This window comes from Pelophylax lessonae (assembly GCF_965119305.1).
Source record: "Pelophylax lessonae genome assembly, chromosome: 5".
In the NCBI taxonomy this organism is placed as follows: domain Eukaryota; kingdom Metazoa; phylum Chordata; class Amphibia; order Anura; family Ranidae; genus Pelophylax; species Pelophylax lessonae.
This window is the reverse complement of record NC_138772.1, coordinates 494,300,231-494,319,361: the sequence shown is the minus strand read 5'-3', so window position 1 is coordinate 494,319,361 and position 19,131 is coordinate 494,300,231.

Here is a 19,131-nt window from a genome sequence, read left to right as displayed (position 1 = left end):
GTTTTCCACAGATTTACTAATGCAGCGATGCAGAGCCACTCTTTTTTCAGGATAAATGACACTCAGTGTGGTGGAGTACCCCCCCACCCCCCCTTACATTGGTTGTCAGCTGAGAAGTGCCACCATATGTTGGTATTCAATGGCAAAGTGTCCCCTTACATTGGTTGTTAGTAGCACAGAGCCCCCTCAATTGGTTGTAGGTTGTGAAGTTCCCCCTTACGCTGGTATCCAGTGGTGAAGTACCCCCTCAAATTTGTGGTAGGCGGTGATGCCCCCCCTTGTATTGGTAGTCAGTGTGAAGTGCCCCCTTTCATTGGGGATCAGTGGTGAAATGCCCCCTTAGGTTTCATGTACACTAGCCTATCCTGACCCCGAGCGAGGGAAAATGCAAAACGCTGCAAAAACCCAAAACGCCAGCGGTCAAAACATTCCTATCCTGAACATGATTCTTCTACATTCAGGAGAGTTTAACCTCACCTAAACATGCCAGCTCCTAAACTCTGCTAAAAGCCTATGTCTTTATGCACACATAGGCTTTTATGGAGTAGAGTTTAGGAGTTTTGGCAAAAAAACACCAAAAGTTTGAGTTTAGGAGCTGCCAGTGTACATGAAGCCTTACATTGGCAGTCAGTCGTAAAGTACCCCTACATTGGTGGTCAGCGGTGAATGCCACCTGACATCAGTAGTCAGTGGTGCCCCTTACATTCATAGTAAGTGGTAAAGTGCTCACCCGCATTGGTGGTGAGTGGTGAAGTCCCCCCTTACATTGATAGTAAGTTATGAAGTGCTCACTTACATTGGTGGTTAGTGGTGAAATTCCCTCTTATATTGCTAGTCAATGGGGAAGTGCCGCTCATTATTTGTAGGTGTTCATGTGTCCCTTCACATTGGTGGTCAGTGGTGAAGTTCCCTCTTACATTGGTTGTACGTGCTATAGCTCCCCTGGGAAGAAGACATACAGATACAAATATGATTTGTGTCAGTAGCTGCTTACCTATGAGGGAGAGCAGACACTGTAGCATAGTTCCAACATTGCAGGCTCTGCTGAATTACATTAGTGCTCAAACTATCCAGGTGGTGATAGTAATCCGCCTAACAGCACATGCATACTACCCCTGCTCTCACTTCACTGGCTACATGCTTGTTCTGGATGCAAAACAAAAAGAAAAAGGAAATATAATTATACATGACCTGAAATATTAATAAAAACTGTAAAAATGAAGTACATCACCTTAGATGAGCAGAGGGTTATCGAAGCATTTTTAATAATGAATGGTGGATTATAAAGAGTTATGCTGATTTATTACCAAGGAAGAGATGGTTCATTTAATGAAAGATGTTTGTTCTCCAGGATTACTCCTGGAATAAGGACTTTCCTTCACACTTATGACACATTTCTGAGCTTGATTTATAAATGGAAAATTTCCATGAGCAAATCTTCTAGTGACAGCTCTGGATAAATAAGAGGGCAGCTTAAATGTCAAATGTACAGCAGTGGAATGTGTCTTCGGCCAAAAGTCAGAAGGCGTTAGGACAGTCAGTGTTTCAATAAAGCTTCATGTTTCAGCACGTAAAAATAGTCTGTAGTGCAATGTCTAGAAAATTAAAATGTTACGAATGAATCGCTCCGTAACCAAACTTAAAATACAAACATTATCACCCGTATTTATTATGAGCATGCAACAGCCTAACAATGAAATTCTCTTATTTGTTCCCCTGTATTTTCTTTTAAATATACCATTAAAAACATTTTCTTAGTCCTTTTTAAAAATACTTTTTGACCAAGTTGAAATTCAGAACAGTCCTGCGTACATCTGTGTGTGTTATCTGTAGGAGTCTAATAAGCCCTCCTAAAGCCTTGTACACACTAGTAGTTTTTTTCGTTCAACCCAACAGGGCTGAATGAAAAAAAATGGACAACACAGGTCGGAGCCGCTGTACTAACTATCCAACGTTAGTACACCGATTTATCCTGCTGTTCTATTGTGTTCTGACCCTACCTATTTTGTCTTGACATGAATTTAAGAATGGCTTTAATAATCAGCCAATATGTAACTACAGAAAGGTTTGCTCTTCTTTTGTCCCTATTGCAGTTAGAAGTTTTAGCTTATTGTAGCTCCCAGGCTTAGTGCAGGAATGCGTGGTGGCTGTCATTGACAACCAAATACCAAGCAAACCAAAAAGCGCTTATCAGGAGCACTTGCGCTCCTGCTACATCTTAGCTGGTGGTTCCAGCATCTTGGTTTTGGCTGTGGCATTCTCCTTGTCTGTATGTCCACCTACAGGGTGATTGATTGTAGCCAGACTCTGGATGGAGACTCAACCCGATTAAGGCTAGCCAAGCTTGCAGTGTTGTGCTTGTGATAGAGTGTGTAAATACCCGATCAAGCTGCCTGTTTGTCTGCCTTGCTCTGCTAGATTGGATTTCCCTGTGTATGACCTCGGATTGGATAATAATTATTCTCTGAACCTTATCTGCCTTTTATCTGTACTGCCATTGAACAACTCTGCCTGTCTGCCAACCACAAGTACCTGTTTGCTTTTCTTAGTTTGTGCCTGCCCTGGAGTGGTAGCCAGGCACTATAGCATTGTGTATATGTCCTAGAGGTAACCGAGTATCGGTAGGCCTGCTTGCCTTATGGGAAAGGGGCTGCTATAGATGAAGAATGCAGTAACCATCTATAGTGTCTGACCACCTGCATTATGGGTAAGCATTACATCGCTTTTCTGACTGATTTTCAGCCGATAAATAGCTACATTGTGAATTTCCTAAGCCCAGTTTAACAGCAATAGGGTTCCAGGCGCATTTATCTCTGGATGGAAGAAAGATGGGTGCAAAAGACACTTTAAAGTTAAACCTGTACAAGTTTTTGGCATTAGCACATAGATAATAATAGGAAGAAAGGTGGAGAGAGTACAGGATACCTGCTGGTTTTCTATATACAGCACAATCTCTGGTCTTTTGCACTTCTTTCTAAACTTTCTGGGTCCCTATCTAACAGGGCTATGCTGGCTGGACACTTATACTGCATGGTGGCTTTCATTGACAACCAAATACCAATCAAACCAAAAAGCACTTGTCAGGAGCACTTGCGCTCCTGTTATGTCTTTAGCATCCTGGTTTTGGCTGTGGCATTCTCCTTGTCTGTATGTCCACCTGCAGGGGGATTGATTGTAGCCAGACTCTGGGTGGAGACCCAACCTGATTTAAGCTAGCCAAGCTTGCAGTGTTATGCTTGTGATAGAGTCTGTAAATACCCAATCAAGCTGCCTGTTTGTCTGCCTTGCTCTACTAGGATTTCCCTGTTTATGACCTTGGATCGGATATCAACTATTCTCTGAACCTTATCTGCCTTTTTACCTGGGCTGTCATTGAACCACTCTACCTGTCTGCCAACAACAAGTACCTGTTTGCTTTGCTTAGTTCGCACCTGCCCTGGGTGCAAAGACACTTTAAAGTTAAACCTTTACAGGTTTTTGGCATTAGCACATAGAGAATAATAGGAAGAAGAGTGGAGGGAGTATAGGATACCTGCTGGTTTTCTACATAAAGCACAATCTCTGGTCTTTTGCACATCTTTCTAGACTTTCTGGATCCCTCTCTAACAGGGCTATGCTGGCTGGACACTTAAACATACTGTATGTTCCACCCTCCTAGATAGGTGCCAGGATTAGGTAAATTTAGTTCTTGCTCACTGTGTCCAGCGGAGCTGCAGTTTATTAGGCAAAATTTGTTTTTGTTCACTGTAATCAATGTGGCTGTGTTGATTATTCAAGTCTGTTTTGAGTCTAGATTTCATTAATCTAGTCAGTGTTTCACTTGCTGCCGGTTTGATTGCTCTCTCTGCTTTCCAGAGAACTGGAGCAAGGCAAGGCAAATGGGCAGTATGAATTTTTATACAGCCCTGGCAAATCTCTGGGAGGGTGGCCCAGACGGTTGCTTTGAGTCTGTACAAATACCCTAAGACAATGATCTTCCAGGTCTTTTTGGAAGGAGATCACAGTCTAAGGGGGGGTTGCTTGCCTTGTGGGGTGCCGAGGCATCAGGTTGACGACCTGAGGACCTGCTTTGCTGGAAACTGCAGAAAGCGGACTGAGGGGCTGTCATCTGAGGATCTAGTTTGGTATCACAGGGAGAAGTTGTTGCATAGAAGTTGGAAGGAGGCAACCAACTTTCCAAGGACATTTGTGAGTATAGACTAAAGAGAAAAATCTTAGAGACTTGGAGCTAAGGCCACCTCTGGTAGGTCAGAGTCAGCTGTGTGTGTAAAGGGGGACATAGTGTCAAGTGTCCTGAGGAGCTTAGTCTATTTATTCCCTGTGAAAGGACTTTGCTTGAACTGTTTACCAGAGGAAGACTATAGTTCTCAAGTTTGCTACAGGTTTATAGATCTACCAAAAATAAGTGTCCTCCCATTTGTACATAGTTTTTGGAGTATCCCACTCGATTCACTAACCCTACCCAAATCTCCCAAAAATAAAAACAAAGACAGTTTATTGAAGCAAAGAGTGACTGTGACTGTGTGCCTGGTTGTTTGGTCTCTGTGGGGAAAAGTAACCCTGGGCATCTTTCTAGCGGCTCCTACAGGGGGAGTACTAAACATAAGACATGGCTCTTTAGCAATTGAGGTTCAAGTGGTATCTCAATCTTTATGTTCCAGGGCAGGACAGTATTAAAGGTTTCTATGTCTACTTTCCAGTCAACCAGTCACTCAACACTTCTTCTGCAGGGACTCTAGGCCAGAATAGGACATCATTGCAAAAACACCTTCAGGGTTTCATCTTAAGAGGGGAGATTCCTGCAGCACTACAATCCCTGGGCACATAGCCTGGGAGAAATTTCTCACGGAGGCACCTTCATTAGGCAGGGGACCAAGAGGAAAGGCCATGTGCTAGGAAAAGCCTCCGATATTTAATAACTTCTCAACCAGTTCACCAGGTCCCTCCAAACCTACTAACTGGCTGAGTCATTACACCTCCAAAATACAGAATGCCACCATCATGAACATAACAGGGTAGCTACGTGCTTGCTTCTCCCTTGTTTCAAGGATAAAAGCCCACATGCCTGGTGGTAGGCTGGTTCATTTTAGAAGGTGTAAAAACATATTTTTTTAATTTTTTCAGTTAAAAAAAAAATAACACTTATCTCTCCTAGTGCTGAAATTGTTTATAAAACACAGTTTCAGCACATTATTTAAAAAGATTCCCCCAAACATTCCCTCCAAAATACGACTAGAAAAAGGAATAACCTCTACTGTACTACTAACATTCAGACCACATTGGTAACATTTGCTTGCCAATCATGTTAAATATCAAAACAAATATTTGGGTCAAATGTTCACTAGGCAAATATTTGATACATACACCCCTTCTGCTTCTTTTTTTTTAAAGCATTGTACATCCACAAATGTATTTTCTGTTTTTATGTTATTGTATGATGCACACCTTACAAATAGTTTGTAAAGCTAGCAAAATGTAAAAGATGTTCTATGCCCATATAAAAGCAGAGGGCTACAGGTTGAGTGTTTTATACGGAGACGTCTAATCTGGCTTCATACCATGCATAGTGATAAATACATATGTATTCACCTCCTTAATAAAAAGGATGAGCTATTGTCATGTCGTCATTTATATTACCAGCAGTAGGTCTGAGTCACAGATAGTTGAGGCTGACGGCAGCATAAAGGATATTTTAAGCCACCAGTGTCAGTTTAGTGAGCGGTTCTGCAAGGTTGACATGCCAGAATAAATAGAAGCCTGCTAAGACTTACTAGAAAATTATAGTGATTTCTATTTAAGAAAAAAATTATTATCTTAGGACCAGTATGTCTGAATTACAACTTTCCTTACATAAAAGAGCAAAAAATAATAAAGTATATTTAAAAAAGAAAAAAAAAACAAATAAAGGGTTAAAAATGTAGAGGGGTATGTAGAATAAAAGAGCGGAACATATAAAATCAACTGGCTTTATCTAGAGAGTTATTTTAAAGGATAATTTCACCTTTTATGGGGGCTTGGTCAGGATGTGAGTACGGCTAGTTGGACCCTCTGCCTCAAAGATCCTCCCCTGCCATCTTGCTGCTGCCCGCAGCATCCCTTCCTTCTACCTCACAGGCCATAAGGATGGATTCTTCCGTTGGCAGCAGCTGCTCTAAGCTCAGACCCCTCTATGCCTCATCCAGCTTTAGAGGAGGCATAGGGGGGCTATACTGGAGGCTATAGACGCCTGTAAAGCTGCACTGATGGTCTGCATCGGTCATGATCTTGACAAAATAGGAGGCAGATTGTCCACTATGGAGGATAGCATCTCTGAAGTAGAAAACGCCACTACCTCTCTGACTGAGCTCCAGGACCTGGTAAGAGCGCTACACAACCAGGCTGATGAGGCGGAGGATAGGCAGCACAGGAATAATGTGCAGGTATAAGGTCTTCCTGAGTGAACAGGAGGTGCTAAGAAGAGCAATTCTTCAAAGAACTGCTGGCTCTGGATGCCTTTCCCCCAACATTTCACTGTGTCCCCACAAGTAATCACCCCAACCCCCCCCCCCCTTTGCTCCTCCTCTGCCTTTCCTAGTGCGATTCTTGAACTAGGGGCTGTGCTGCTTCGAGGTGATGTTTCAGATGCCTTTCTACCCAATACTTATTTTGCTTCTTGCAGGAGCTGGCTATGCTTTACCCTATTAAGAGGTACAGTTATAGACTGTGTTTATTAAGTTACCTCTGTCACTATGGGATATCCATCCACTTATGATTCCATCCTTTTCAGAGGCTAGAGTTGCACTGGGGTGCAGGTGCATTGTCGCACTTTTCTTATGGAGTCTCTCCGAGAGGTTCAACGCATCAAGGACAGTCGGACTATCGTGCACAACGGTTGTGCTCCCTTGTGCTGGGTGAGTTATGGGCATAAGCTGCATACTGGAACTTTTTTTTTAATTTTTTTTTGGTATAACAGCAAGCATGGCTAGTTATAGAAAAGAATAGCCATTGCTATAGGAATGGACTTTCTCGGCACAGCTATGTATTTGCTGTGCCGAGAAAGTCCATTCCTATAGCAATGGCTATTCTTTTCTATAATTGATTAATTCGGACATGGCACATATACCTAAGAGTGTCCACAGAGGCCATCTTGTGGAGACACTCCTTTATTATATTTAAGCATGGCTAGTTGTTTTTTTCAGGTCTCCCTTTCATTGTTACATTGGTTTCCACAATCCCAATAATGTTGCTAATACTGCCTCTGAAAATTGGTCCACTGCAGATTGCTTTTTAGAGCGCACTAGGCACTCCCACCTGTCTGAATGAGCCCTAAAGAAGAACGTGTAACACAACCAGCAATAAAAATTCAACAGGGGTTCTAAAAAAAATGTCTGGAGTTCCAATTAAAAGCTAAACTCTGGGAGAAGCAAATCTTCTCTAAATACAAGAGTCATGTGTATTCTTGAATCTTGGAATGCTTTGTGTATTTCTTCCAGATCTGCACAGTAATCCAATGTAAAACTTTACCTCTGTGCAGGAGCTCTCTATAATAAAGACCGGTCACTGTTGCTCTCTCTCCTTGTGCAGGGGGACTGGTCTTGTCTCCGCCCCCTCCTGTAGATTTCTGCAGACAGCCTGTATTGGGTGGACCCGTTGGGTCCCTACCTCAGCTCTGCTCTCTGCACAAGCTCTATGGAGCACAGTGATGTTGCCATCTCTACTTTTTCATGGTTAAAACATGCTGCCTATGATTATGATGGCTTCCTGGCGAGATTGCTCAGGTGGGTTAGGACAACAATCTGAACACGCCTAAGCCCATCCCTACTCTCCAACAGAAACGAACGCTAAGTTAACCTTTAGAAACATGTTACATGTTACCCTCATATTTAGGGTACCCTCCCTGTAACAACGTGTTGGGGTTTCTCTCCCCTGCAGTCACTGTCACATTTAAAATCAGATAATCATTCATTTAGAGAGACCTGTGAATAAATAAACTACACTTTCCATCTGCCAACGTGGCAGATAGACTTGTAGTTCTCAATGGACTATGATTGCAGTATTCAGTGCACTCGTAGTCCATTAACACTTCCTCTAACTTTTTAACTGAAAGCCTGTACAAACAGAAAGCTGGAGGAACGGTGTGCAGGAGCCTTACATTGTACCCCTGATCCACTGATCCACTTTGCAGGCTCTTGTGGAAAAAAAATAAAATAAATGCCCATTTTGTTTCATGCAAAAATGTGTGCATTTATGTGCATAGAAACCAATCAGCTTTGAGGATTCATTGCTAAAGCCTAATTGAACAAGCTGAAGTTAGAAGCTGATTGGCTTCCATGCAAAGCTGCACCAGATTGTAAATGCATTAGCTTTAGCAAATCTCCCCCATTGTCTGTAAACCTTGCAGAGTCATTATTTAATCCCAGTACTAACCAATCTAAGTCTTTGGGAGAGTATTAAATATGGGTATTGGTCCTTTAGGTTTCGATGGGGAATACTTCAGCCTCCTTAAAAAAAATATAAAAATGGTCACCATTTTGTCACTATTAATGTGCTGGTTGACAAGGTTCTATTTGGTCACATAGAGTGTCATCTTCTCCTTATAAACCATTAGATAGTGTCTAGTTTCATTACAGAGAGCACTGTACATTCTCCTAAAGGATTTGCAGAACACGGTGAGTGATTTGCTGTATATGGAAAACATTAATTTTATGGAATACTATCACTTAAATTTTAGCCATTGATTCATTTGCCAAACAGAAATTTGGAGGAACCATTATCAACACCTTAGTTTTTCTTGCTGCCTAAAGCTTAGAACTGATTGGTCACTATAAATATCTGCCTTTTCATGACCTAAATAATGCTCTAAGTTAGGAGTACGCCTATTCGGTGTAATTCTAAAAATACTCCATCACCTGAACTACTAGAATCCTTAGCATACTAAAAGCAGGGCCGGATTAAGAGCATCATGGGCTTGGTGCTGAGGATTTTGAAGGGCCTTAAGGGCCGTGCCTTGGCATGCACCCAGAGGAGGAAGGGTGCAGCTATGCATGCCTAATTCAACATGGGATGCTGTCTCTGAAGCCCATAAACACATCCAGGCATCGGCAACTGTCCCTCCTTGTCCGGCCTTCGTGCTGTGTGGGGAGGTTCTGAGGGAGCTGCCTGGGGAAGCGAGCATAGAAGCCAGACTTCTGTGTTTACAAGTGACAGAAGAGCGGTAACAGTGAATATGGCCAACCCGGGGCCTATATTAAGGTAGGGGCCTGGAGCTGCAGCTCCAATAGCCCCTATGTTAATCTGGCCCTGACTAAAAGGGCGCTAAAACTGCCTATTATATTTGCCCCCCCCCCTCATTTTAAATAGCTACATTAAAGTGCTTTAAAGGTCTATTCAAGTATATTGCTGCTGTGCCATGTGATACACTTTTAAAGCTTTCATGGTGATATAGTTTAGAGAGGAAGTAAACCCTCCTCTGCAAGTTGTACCTATAGGTAAGCCTATGATAAGGCTTACCTATAGGTACTGTAAATATCTCCTAAACATGTACCGTTTAGGAGATATTTACCTTACATGCAGCCAGTGACGTCACTGGCGCATGCGCTCTGAAGGAACGGCCGCTCGTGCCGTTCCTTCAGAGCCCTGTGCCGTGACCGTCGGCTCCCGCGCGCGCGGGAGTGACGTCACCGCGGCTCCGGCCAATCAGATAGCTGGATGCCGCGATCCCGGAAGACGGGCGACTGAACATGTCGCCTGTCATAGAGGTAAGCGGGCGGCACGGCGGGGGCTCGTTCTAAGGTAAGTATTTCATAATGAGCTAGTATGCGATGCATACTAGCTCATTATGTGTTTCTCCTTCAGGGTGAAAAAAAAAATTGGGTTTACAACCTCTTTAACCACTTAAGCCCCGGAAGATTTTACCCCCTTCCTGACCAGGGGGTATTTTGCGATTCGGCACTGATTGACTTTAACGGACAATTGCGCGGTCGTGCGACGCTGTACCTAAACAAATTTGACGTCCTTTTTTCCCCCACAAACAGAGCTTTCTTTAGGTGGTATTTGATCACCTGTGCGATTTTTTAATCATGCGCTATAAACAAAAAAAGAGCGACAATTTTGCAAAAATAACAATATTTTTCACATTTTTTTATAAGAAATTCCCCCCAAAAAAACGTAAAAATCTAAATTTTTTAAAATTTTTGGCCAATTTGTTTTCTGCTACCTATGTTTGGTAAAAAAAATCGCAAAAAGCGTATTTTGATTGGTTTGCGCAAAAGTTATTGCGTTTACTAACCAATGGAAAGATTTTTGTCATTTTTGTTGGTTTATTTAACGCGTAATGGCGGCGATCTGCGATTGTTTTTGCGGGACTGCGACATTGGGGTGGACAGATCGGACCCTTGACTGACATTTTTTACGCTTTTGGGGTTACCAGGGACATTACTACAGTAATCAGTGCTATACATATGCACTGTTACTGTAAAAATGACACTGGGAGGGAAGGGGTTAACTTTATTGGAGACGGAGAGGCTAAGTGTGTCCCTAGGGGCGTGTTTCTAACTGTCATTGGATGTGGCTAGTGGTGTAATAGCACAGATCAACGGTCCTACATAGCAGGACCGAGTGATCTGTGCTTTTACACAGGGGAGAGTGACAGGCGGCTGTGTTTACATTAGCCGCCTGCCTTTCTCCCTCTCTACCCGACGATCGCGAGTGACCGGCGGACATTGGGTCCACCGGTCACACGCGCCGGCTTCGTCGGGTACGAGCGGGGGCGGGAGCGCGCCTACGGCGGCACACGCTCACCCCTTATTCGCTCCCAGGCTAGTGACGTACCGGTACATCACTTTGCCTGGGAGGGGCTGACCGCCGCCGTATATAGTCGGGCGGCGGTCGGCAAGTGGTTAAGGAAACTAAAGGCACAACTTTATTTTTCTTTAATTAGATTGAGTGGAGGTGAATTAGAACACCTGTCAGGTTTTCCCAGTTGTCTGTGCCCCATAGGAGAGATTCATCCATGCTATTTCTCTTGTTTACTGTTATCACCGATAGTGAAAGAAAAGCCCACATTTTGTGTTGTCACCAGAACTGAAATAGAGGGGAAATCTTCCAAAGGGGACACTAGTTCCGGTGACCTAGGTGACAACCCGAGATTCTCTAACTTTGGAGGGGTTTCCTGTCACTTCCTGTTTCAGCGATGAGACATGAAGTGAAGGAAAATCTCCCCAAAGGGACAAAGATGACCAAAAAAAAAAGGGAGTTAGAACTCTCCCTTACTCTAATGCTGCCCATTGAGGGCACAGTGTGCATGCACTGGTGACGTCACTGGCTGCTAATATATTAAATATCTCCTAAGCGGTGCACGTTTAAGAGATATTTACTGTGCCTACAGGTAAGCCTTATTTTAGGCTTACCTGTAGGTACAAGTAAACAATAGAGACTTTACAAGCACTTTAAGGCATGTGGTACCTTTACAACTAACCAGTCCATACATGCGGTTATATGGGAACATTTGGTCATTAAAGAAGTAGTAAACCGCACAAAAAAAAAATTCAAACAAAATAGTGTCCTGCAAGATAATAGCGTAATGTGCTAGTATGCATCGCAGCACATTATGAAAAACTTACTTTAGAACAAGGCCCTTCAGCAGCACGCTGTCACCGTTGAAGAGGCTTCCATCTTCACCTGGTCTTCCTTCCAGGTTCGGTGGCTTCGGCTGTTTGACTGGCCAAGCCACAATGATGTTATGCATGTGGGAGTCATGGCCGCGGCACAGCTTTCTCAATGGACGATTGGCTATGCATTGAGAGTGCAAAGCGCATGCACCGGTGATGTCACTGGCTACATCTTTAGTAAATATCTCCTATATGGTGCATGTTTAGGAGGTATTTACTGTACCTACAAGTAAGCCTTATTTTAGGCTTACCTGTAGGTGCATGTAAACCATGGGGACATCACAACCCCTTTACCACTTAGAGTCCGCCCTATAGCAGTTTTACTGTATATACACGGGATCTGACACTTCCAGGTGGGGGGCACACATGCACACACCCGGCGGCTTAATCCCGCTGTGATCACACACAGCAGAAGCCAATCGGCGCGTGTGCGGTGCCCGATGTCCTGTGGCCCCCGCTGATTGTCAGGCAGAGAGACAGAACTGGAGAAAGGGAAGGGGTTAATATTTCTTGCTCCCTTCCCTAATAATGTTCGTGGGCCTTTTGGGATGCAGCCTTCATTCCCATGACAGATAAAAGGAAAGAGGTCTGGGTCCCAGGAGTGCAGAGCAGGCAAGAGAACGAGAACTTGCTCGGGCCTGTGGTCTACCTTCGGAGCCCCCACTTATCGAAATTCCCATTACCATGGACACCTCTACTCCTCGAGAATCTCCAACAAGACAACCCTGTACTGTCCATCAATTTATCTGGCTACTCCCCCCTGAGCCCAGGCGCAGCCACCGCGCCTCTGTGTACAATGCATGCCATTACAAATAGAGTACTAGTACCCAATCAGGCTTTGAGAAAGGAGCTGTGGGCAGCTCTGAAACGTGTTAGCCACATCACTGTCTTGCTCCAGGTACTGATGTCACTCCTATGCATTAGTGCTCTGCGTTCCACAGCCCTGGGAGGCACCTGGCACCCGGAAACATGGCAGTCTCTGACAGTCCCTCACCCGAGTGGAGCAGCGTATCCTTGGGACCCCACGCATCCTGTTAGTTATGCTGCACTTAGAGTGACACTCTGTGTTTCTTTTTGACCCAAAAGGACTTTACCTGTGCAGGTACGTTGGGGCAGCCACAACTAGAGGTAGGTAGGGAAAAGGCATTTATTCATGTTATACATGTTCTGCTGAATATTCAGTAAAAGTTGTTCAACTGCTTTTTAGCCTGGTCTGAAGTTATCTAAAAGGGGTGCATGTTGGGTCTTGGCATATTCCTAAGGAATCTGGGTCTGAAATAGCACTATGGGGTGTAGTGTAACACCACCACAAAAGTTAACTTGCAAGGCAAAGAAGAGGAGGTAGTTGCCATGGGTATCCAAAAGGAAGAACAGCTGTGGCAAGTAGATGTTTGGCAAGGTACCCGGTAGGGTGACAGGTCCTCCGGCAGTGACAGGGTTGGTGCCCTGACTCCCTCCCTAGATGTTTGTCCTCTCTGGTCACTGGGAGCAGACTAGCATTACAGAAATCTAAGGCCTGATCTCTAGGTACAGGGAAGGAAAGAGTTATTAAGCATGCATGGGGTCTGCTATATGCTCGGCAGGTCTCAGTTCTGTTACTGGGAGTGAGGTAACAGAGGTACACTGGACTGGTGGAGTGGGCGAAGGCTCAGCACATCCTTCCTAATGCAAAAAATACATCAGTTACAAGTGTGTAGTTACTTGGGATGGAACATTTTACGGAGGAACTCTGAACACTATCACTGCACACAAGTGGCTCATCTCTAAGTCGGGGACCTTACTATTTGATTCTTTACATGACAGCAGCCCCTGCCTGGTCCTAGGCATTGGCGAGCATGCCCTCAGGTGAGGCGATACCCCACGTTCAAGAGCGAAGTAGACCCCTCCATCACACTTCTTTGAACTCCCTCTAGAGTTACTAATATTAAGTGCCACACATCTATTATACAGCATTGTACTTGGAGTGTTGGTTATAGGTGCATTTTACACCTAATAATTGTAGGTGATTTGTGAGGGGGCTGGATAGTGTAAGTGGACCTTGCATTCCTGAACAGCCCAATTTAACTGCAGCTTCTGCATTGGTCGGGTGACATCATAAACTTTCTGGTGAGATCCCGTCTATGCTAAGTATTCAAAATCTCATTAGGCTACACTTCCAACGAATTGCAGGAGCATCTCCTCATCCTTCGTAGGATTTTGCCAGTGCTGATGGTGGCTCCTGGGATGTAAGATAAGTATTTTTTTTTCCAACTTTTTTTTCACAGGTGCTTTTTCTTCCATTTTAAAACAGTGATCTGAGATAGGAGAGGGCATTTAAGGACAAAATACCTAAATTACCAACATTTTAAATGTACAACTTTCCTTTCAATATTTTCATACCTGACGATCCTGTCGATTTCATTTGGCTTCAATATCATTCATTTACAGCTACTAAGCATTAAAGTCAGATACAGCCAAACAGTTAGCATTTTCAGTAGATTGGCATTGGTACAGTGCCTTGAAAAAGTATTTATACCCCTTGAAATTTTCCACACTTTGTCATTGTACAACCAAAACTGTACAGTGAATGTATTTTATTGGGATTTTATGTGATAGACTATCACAAAGTGGCACATAATTGTGAAGTGGAGGGAAAATGATAAATCATTTTTACATTTTTTTACAAATAAATATCTGAAAAGTGTGGCGTGCATTTGTGTTCAGCCCCCTATACTCTGATACCCTTAACTCAAATCTAGTGGAACCAATTGCTTTCAGAAGTTACCTAATTAGTAAATAGAGTCTACCTGTGTGTAATTTAAACTCAGTATAAATATAGCTATTCTGCGAAGCCCTCAGAAGTTTGTTAGAGAACCTTAGTGAACAAACAGCATGATGAAGGCCAAGGAGAACACCAGACAGGTCGGGAATAAAGTTGTGGAGAAGTTTAAAGCAGGGTTAGGTTATAAAAAAATATCCTAAGCCTTGGACATCTCCCAGAGCACTGCTCAATACATTATCCGAAAATGGAAAGAGTATGGCACAACTGCAAACCTACCAAGACATGGTCGTCCACCTAAACTGACAGGCTGGGCAAGGAGAGCATTAATCAGAGAAGCAGCCAAGAGGCCCATGGTAACTCTGGAGAAGCTGCAGAGATCCACAGCTCAGGTGGGAGAATCTGTCCACAGCACAACTATTAGTCATGCACTCCACAAATCTGGCCTTTATGGAAGAGTGGCAAGAAGAAAGCCATTGTTGAAAGAAAGCCATAAGAAGTCCTGTGTATATTTTGCGAGAAGCCATGTACGGGGCACAGCAAACATGTGAAGAAGGTGCTCTGGTCAGAGGAGACCAAAATTGAATTTTTTGGCCCCAAAGCAAAATGCTATGTGTGGCAGAAAACTAACACTGCACCTCACCCTGTACACACCATCCCCACTGTGAAACAAGGTAGTGTCAGCATCATGTTGTGGGGATGCTTTTCTTCAGCAGGGACAGGGAAGATGGTCAGAGTTGATGGGAAGATGGATGGAGCCAAATACAGGACAATCTTAGAAGAAAACCTGTTAGAGTCTGCAAAAGACTTGAGACTGGGGTGGAGGTTCACTTTCCAGCAGGTAAACGACCCTAAACATACAGCCAGAGCTACAATGGAAGGGTTTAGATCAAAGAATATTCATGTGTTAGAATGGCCCAGTCAAATTCCAAACCTAAATGCAATTAAGAATCTGTGGCAAGACTTGAAAATTGCAGTTCAAAGACGCTCGCTATCTAATCTGACAGAGCTTGAGCTATTTTGCAAAGAAGTATGGACAAAAATGTCACTCTCTAGATGTGCAAAGCTGGTAGAGAAATACCCAAAAAGACTTGCAACTGTAATTGCAGGGAAAGTTGGTTCTACTAAGTATTGACGCAGGAGGGCTGAATACAAATGCATGCCACACTTTTCAGATATTTATTTGTAAAAAATGTTGAAAACCATTTATCATTTCCTTTCCGCTTCACAATTATGTGCCACTTTGTGTTGGTGTATCACATAAAATCCCAATAAAATGTCAAGGGGTATGAAGACTTTTTCAAGGCACTGTATTCTCCTATTTCTGAAGTTTCCTTTAAACAGGGTCTATAGAGTGTTAGCTTACTGTCCAGGGCGATTCATTGCATATTATTCTACTGATTATTCATAAATTCCTTAGCTTCTGTTATTGCAATATTAAGAATTAGAGTATTCAGTCCCCATGGGCATTATCTAGTGTTTAATTATGACAGTCTCTCCCCAGCATATAGGCATTTAAATCATTTTTATAATTACTATGGATATTACTTCTGGAGTTTATTCCAATGCAGGGAAAGTTCAAGATGAGATTTAGCAGAAGTTTTAAAGTTGGAAGTGGCAAATGTATAAATGGTGAGTTTTTATAATACTACACCATAATAATTTATGTAAACTTTTCCATACCGGTGTAGTCAGGATGTCAGGGAAGGTTTACTGTTAATGCAGCTAACCTGGTGTCTATTAATCTCATTAGAGGGCAACGCAACCAGCCATTCCTCAGTCTAAAATTGCTAACAGCACAAATACGTTGCACTTAGCCACACATTCAAGGTGTAGGACATTTCATGGATACCTCCCAACCATGCCTGCATGTCCCTGGATTTCTAAAAAATCCCAGCATTCCATGGATCAAGACTGTGGCCTGCACTCCTTCTGAATTTCACTGTATATCATGTAGGCCACCACTGCACCTATTCAGTAAACTGCAGTGGCGGCTGGTGCACCATGGGCTAGGGGTGGCGGCAGACCGACCGCACCGCACCCCCCCCCGGACCACACCAGGCCGCACACCATCCCACCCCCCCCGGACCACAGTGAGACAGGAGACAGGAGAGGACAGGCAGGGCAGGACCCCCCCCCCCCGCTCACTCACCCTGCCTGGATGCAGCAGCAGGCGTTGGCCGCTTCTTCCTCCTGCCTTCTGCATCTCCTCCCTCCTCCTCCATGCCCAATGGCATGGCTTCGCCTTTCGACCAATCAGGAAACAGGTCTTAAAACCCACTTCTGATTGGCCAGGAGGAGGGTCCGTGTGACAATAGTGAATTTTCATTCGCTATTGTCACACAACTGGGTGGGCTCGGGGCGCACTGCTCTGCGCCCCGAGCCCACCCTTTTTTTTAGCCTGTGAGAGCCTCTGGCTCTAATCACATGGTTAAAAAAAAAAAGCCCCATTGAACTCCATGTGTCCGGCGCCCTGCATGTAGATTAGGGGGCCGGACGCATGGATAGAGGGAGCAGCTCCCCTGCGCCCCATATGACCAGCTGCCACTGGTAAACTGCAAGCTACAGTCGATGACCTATCCTGCTACAGTGCCAGTGGACAATCTGACATTTTACATTTGAATGGCAAGGCTTTCAGCATTGCACTACTGAAGTTTCCATGTACATTCTGGGCCTGGAATCCAAGATACAAAGGAGCTGATCTAAAGAAAAGTGCAGGCACTTGTAGGAACCATTTCTGCCTGCTCTTTACCTATATTTTTCCAATATGGACTTTAGTTGACCTAACAGGTTTACACAAAATAGAAAGATAGTGCTGGACCCATAGGTTTATTTTGCTGTTATTGGTATCTTAAGGTATTAATGATGGTTGGTGTAAATGATCTGGTTCCTGGGCAGGCGGCTTCTACACCCCACAGAATCTCCACAGTCTCCTTGGCTTGTAATGTAAGAAGGGTTGAAATGTAAATGCCACACCACTGCTAAGAGGTCCAGATACTTTATTCCATTAAAGGTCAGGGTACAATTCAAGAAATAGCCAAGCATAAAATTGTGTATAAAAAAAAAATGTATTCACTTCATTCATTTTCAAAAAAATTGTAACAAAAAATTACAACCTCAAAAAACTCGCCATGCCTCTTACTCAATGCCTCAGACTGTCTATTTTCCAAAATTGGGTCATTTGGGGGGAATTTGTACTGCCCTAGCCTTTTAAGGGCCCTAAGAAATGGGATGAGCCATCAGTACATTGGAATTTATTACATTTCAAATATATATATCATAGTTTGTAGATGCCACAATTTTCACACAAACCAATTAGTATACACGTATTGGGATTATTTTTTTTTACCAAAGACATGTAGCAAAATACATTTTGGCCTAAATTTATGAAGAAATTTTATTTTATTGGATATGTTTTATAACAGAAAATAGAAAATATCATCTTTTTTTTTTAATTTTCAGTCCTTTTTCATTTATATTGCAAAAAATAAAAAACTCGGTGGTGATCAAATACTACCAAAAGAAAGCTATATTTGTGTGAAAAAAATTGATACAAATTTAAATTGCATACAGTGTTGTATGACTGCACAATTGCCAGTTAGCACAGTGCTGAATAGCAAAAAAATGCCCTGGCCATGAAGGGGGTAAAACCTTCTGGAGCTGAGGTGGTGAAAACAATACATTTTATCAGTTTAAACATTTGATATGCTTTCTATTTTCAATAAAATATGAGATTTGCAAATCATTGCATAGTTACATAGTAGGTGAGGTTGAATAAAGACAATAGTCCATCCAGTTCAACCTGTGTAGGTGTGTGTAGCTGTAATCATCTCACATAGCCCTGAATGTTCTGATCCTTGAGATGTATGTCTAATAGTCTTTTGAGAGCCACCATACTTCCCGCAGAAACCACCTCTTGTGGTAGAGAATTCCACAATCTTGTAGCCCTAACAGTAAAGAACCCCCCACGTTGCCTGAGGTTAAAACGCTTCTCCTCTAATCGCATTGTATGCCCTCGAGTCCTCATGCAATCCCTTCGACTGAACAGCTTATTTTCTAAGCTGAGATCCCCATTGAGATATTTAAAATATATTGCGTTCTATTATTATGAAGAGTTTACACAGCGTTTGGAAGTTGAGTTGTAGACTCAAACAATCCTTATAATTGGCATACGTAAAACATCAAAACCCCCTAAAAATGTTTTTGTCTTTTTTGTTGCAGACTTTTTTCCTTTTATTTTCAACACACTTCCTGACCTAGGGTGACAACACTGTACTGAATGTGTGGAGGAGCATTGTTCTCTTCTTAGGCTGCCCTCCTAATTTGGGCTACAGAACACGTCTCCTTTTGCTTATCTCTATTATATAGGAATAAAGTGTTCTGTAGCTCACAGAAGAAAGCTGATAACGTGTGTGGGATTTCAGTTTGCAGGGAATTACATGGACAATGGAAATCTGGCAGGATCAACAAGTATTTTTCTGTACTTAGCCTGAAAAAAGCAAACACAGCCACTACACTTGTAAGCCTCAATATATTACATTTTTGGTTTTGGTTTTGGATATAGTTGACATAATCTAAGAATATATTTGATTGTCGAGCACTACAGTTGTTATTTTGTTATACTTTTTACATTTGGAATTATATTTAAATACTGTAACATAAAATGGAAAAAAAACGAAACTTTTTTTCTGTAAAAGTCAATGGCTCAACACTTAAGGACAATGC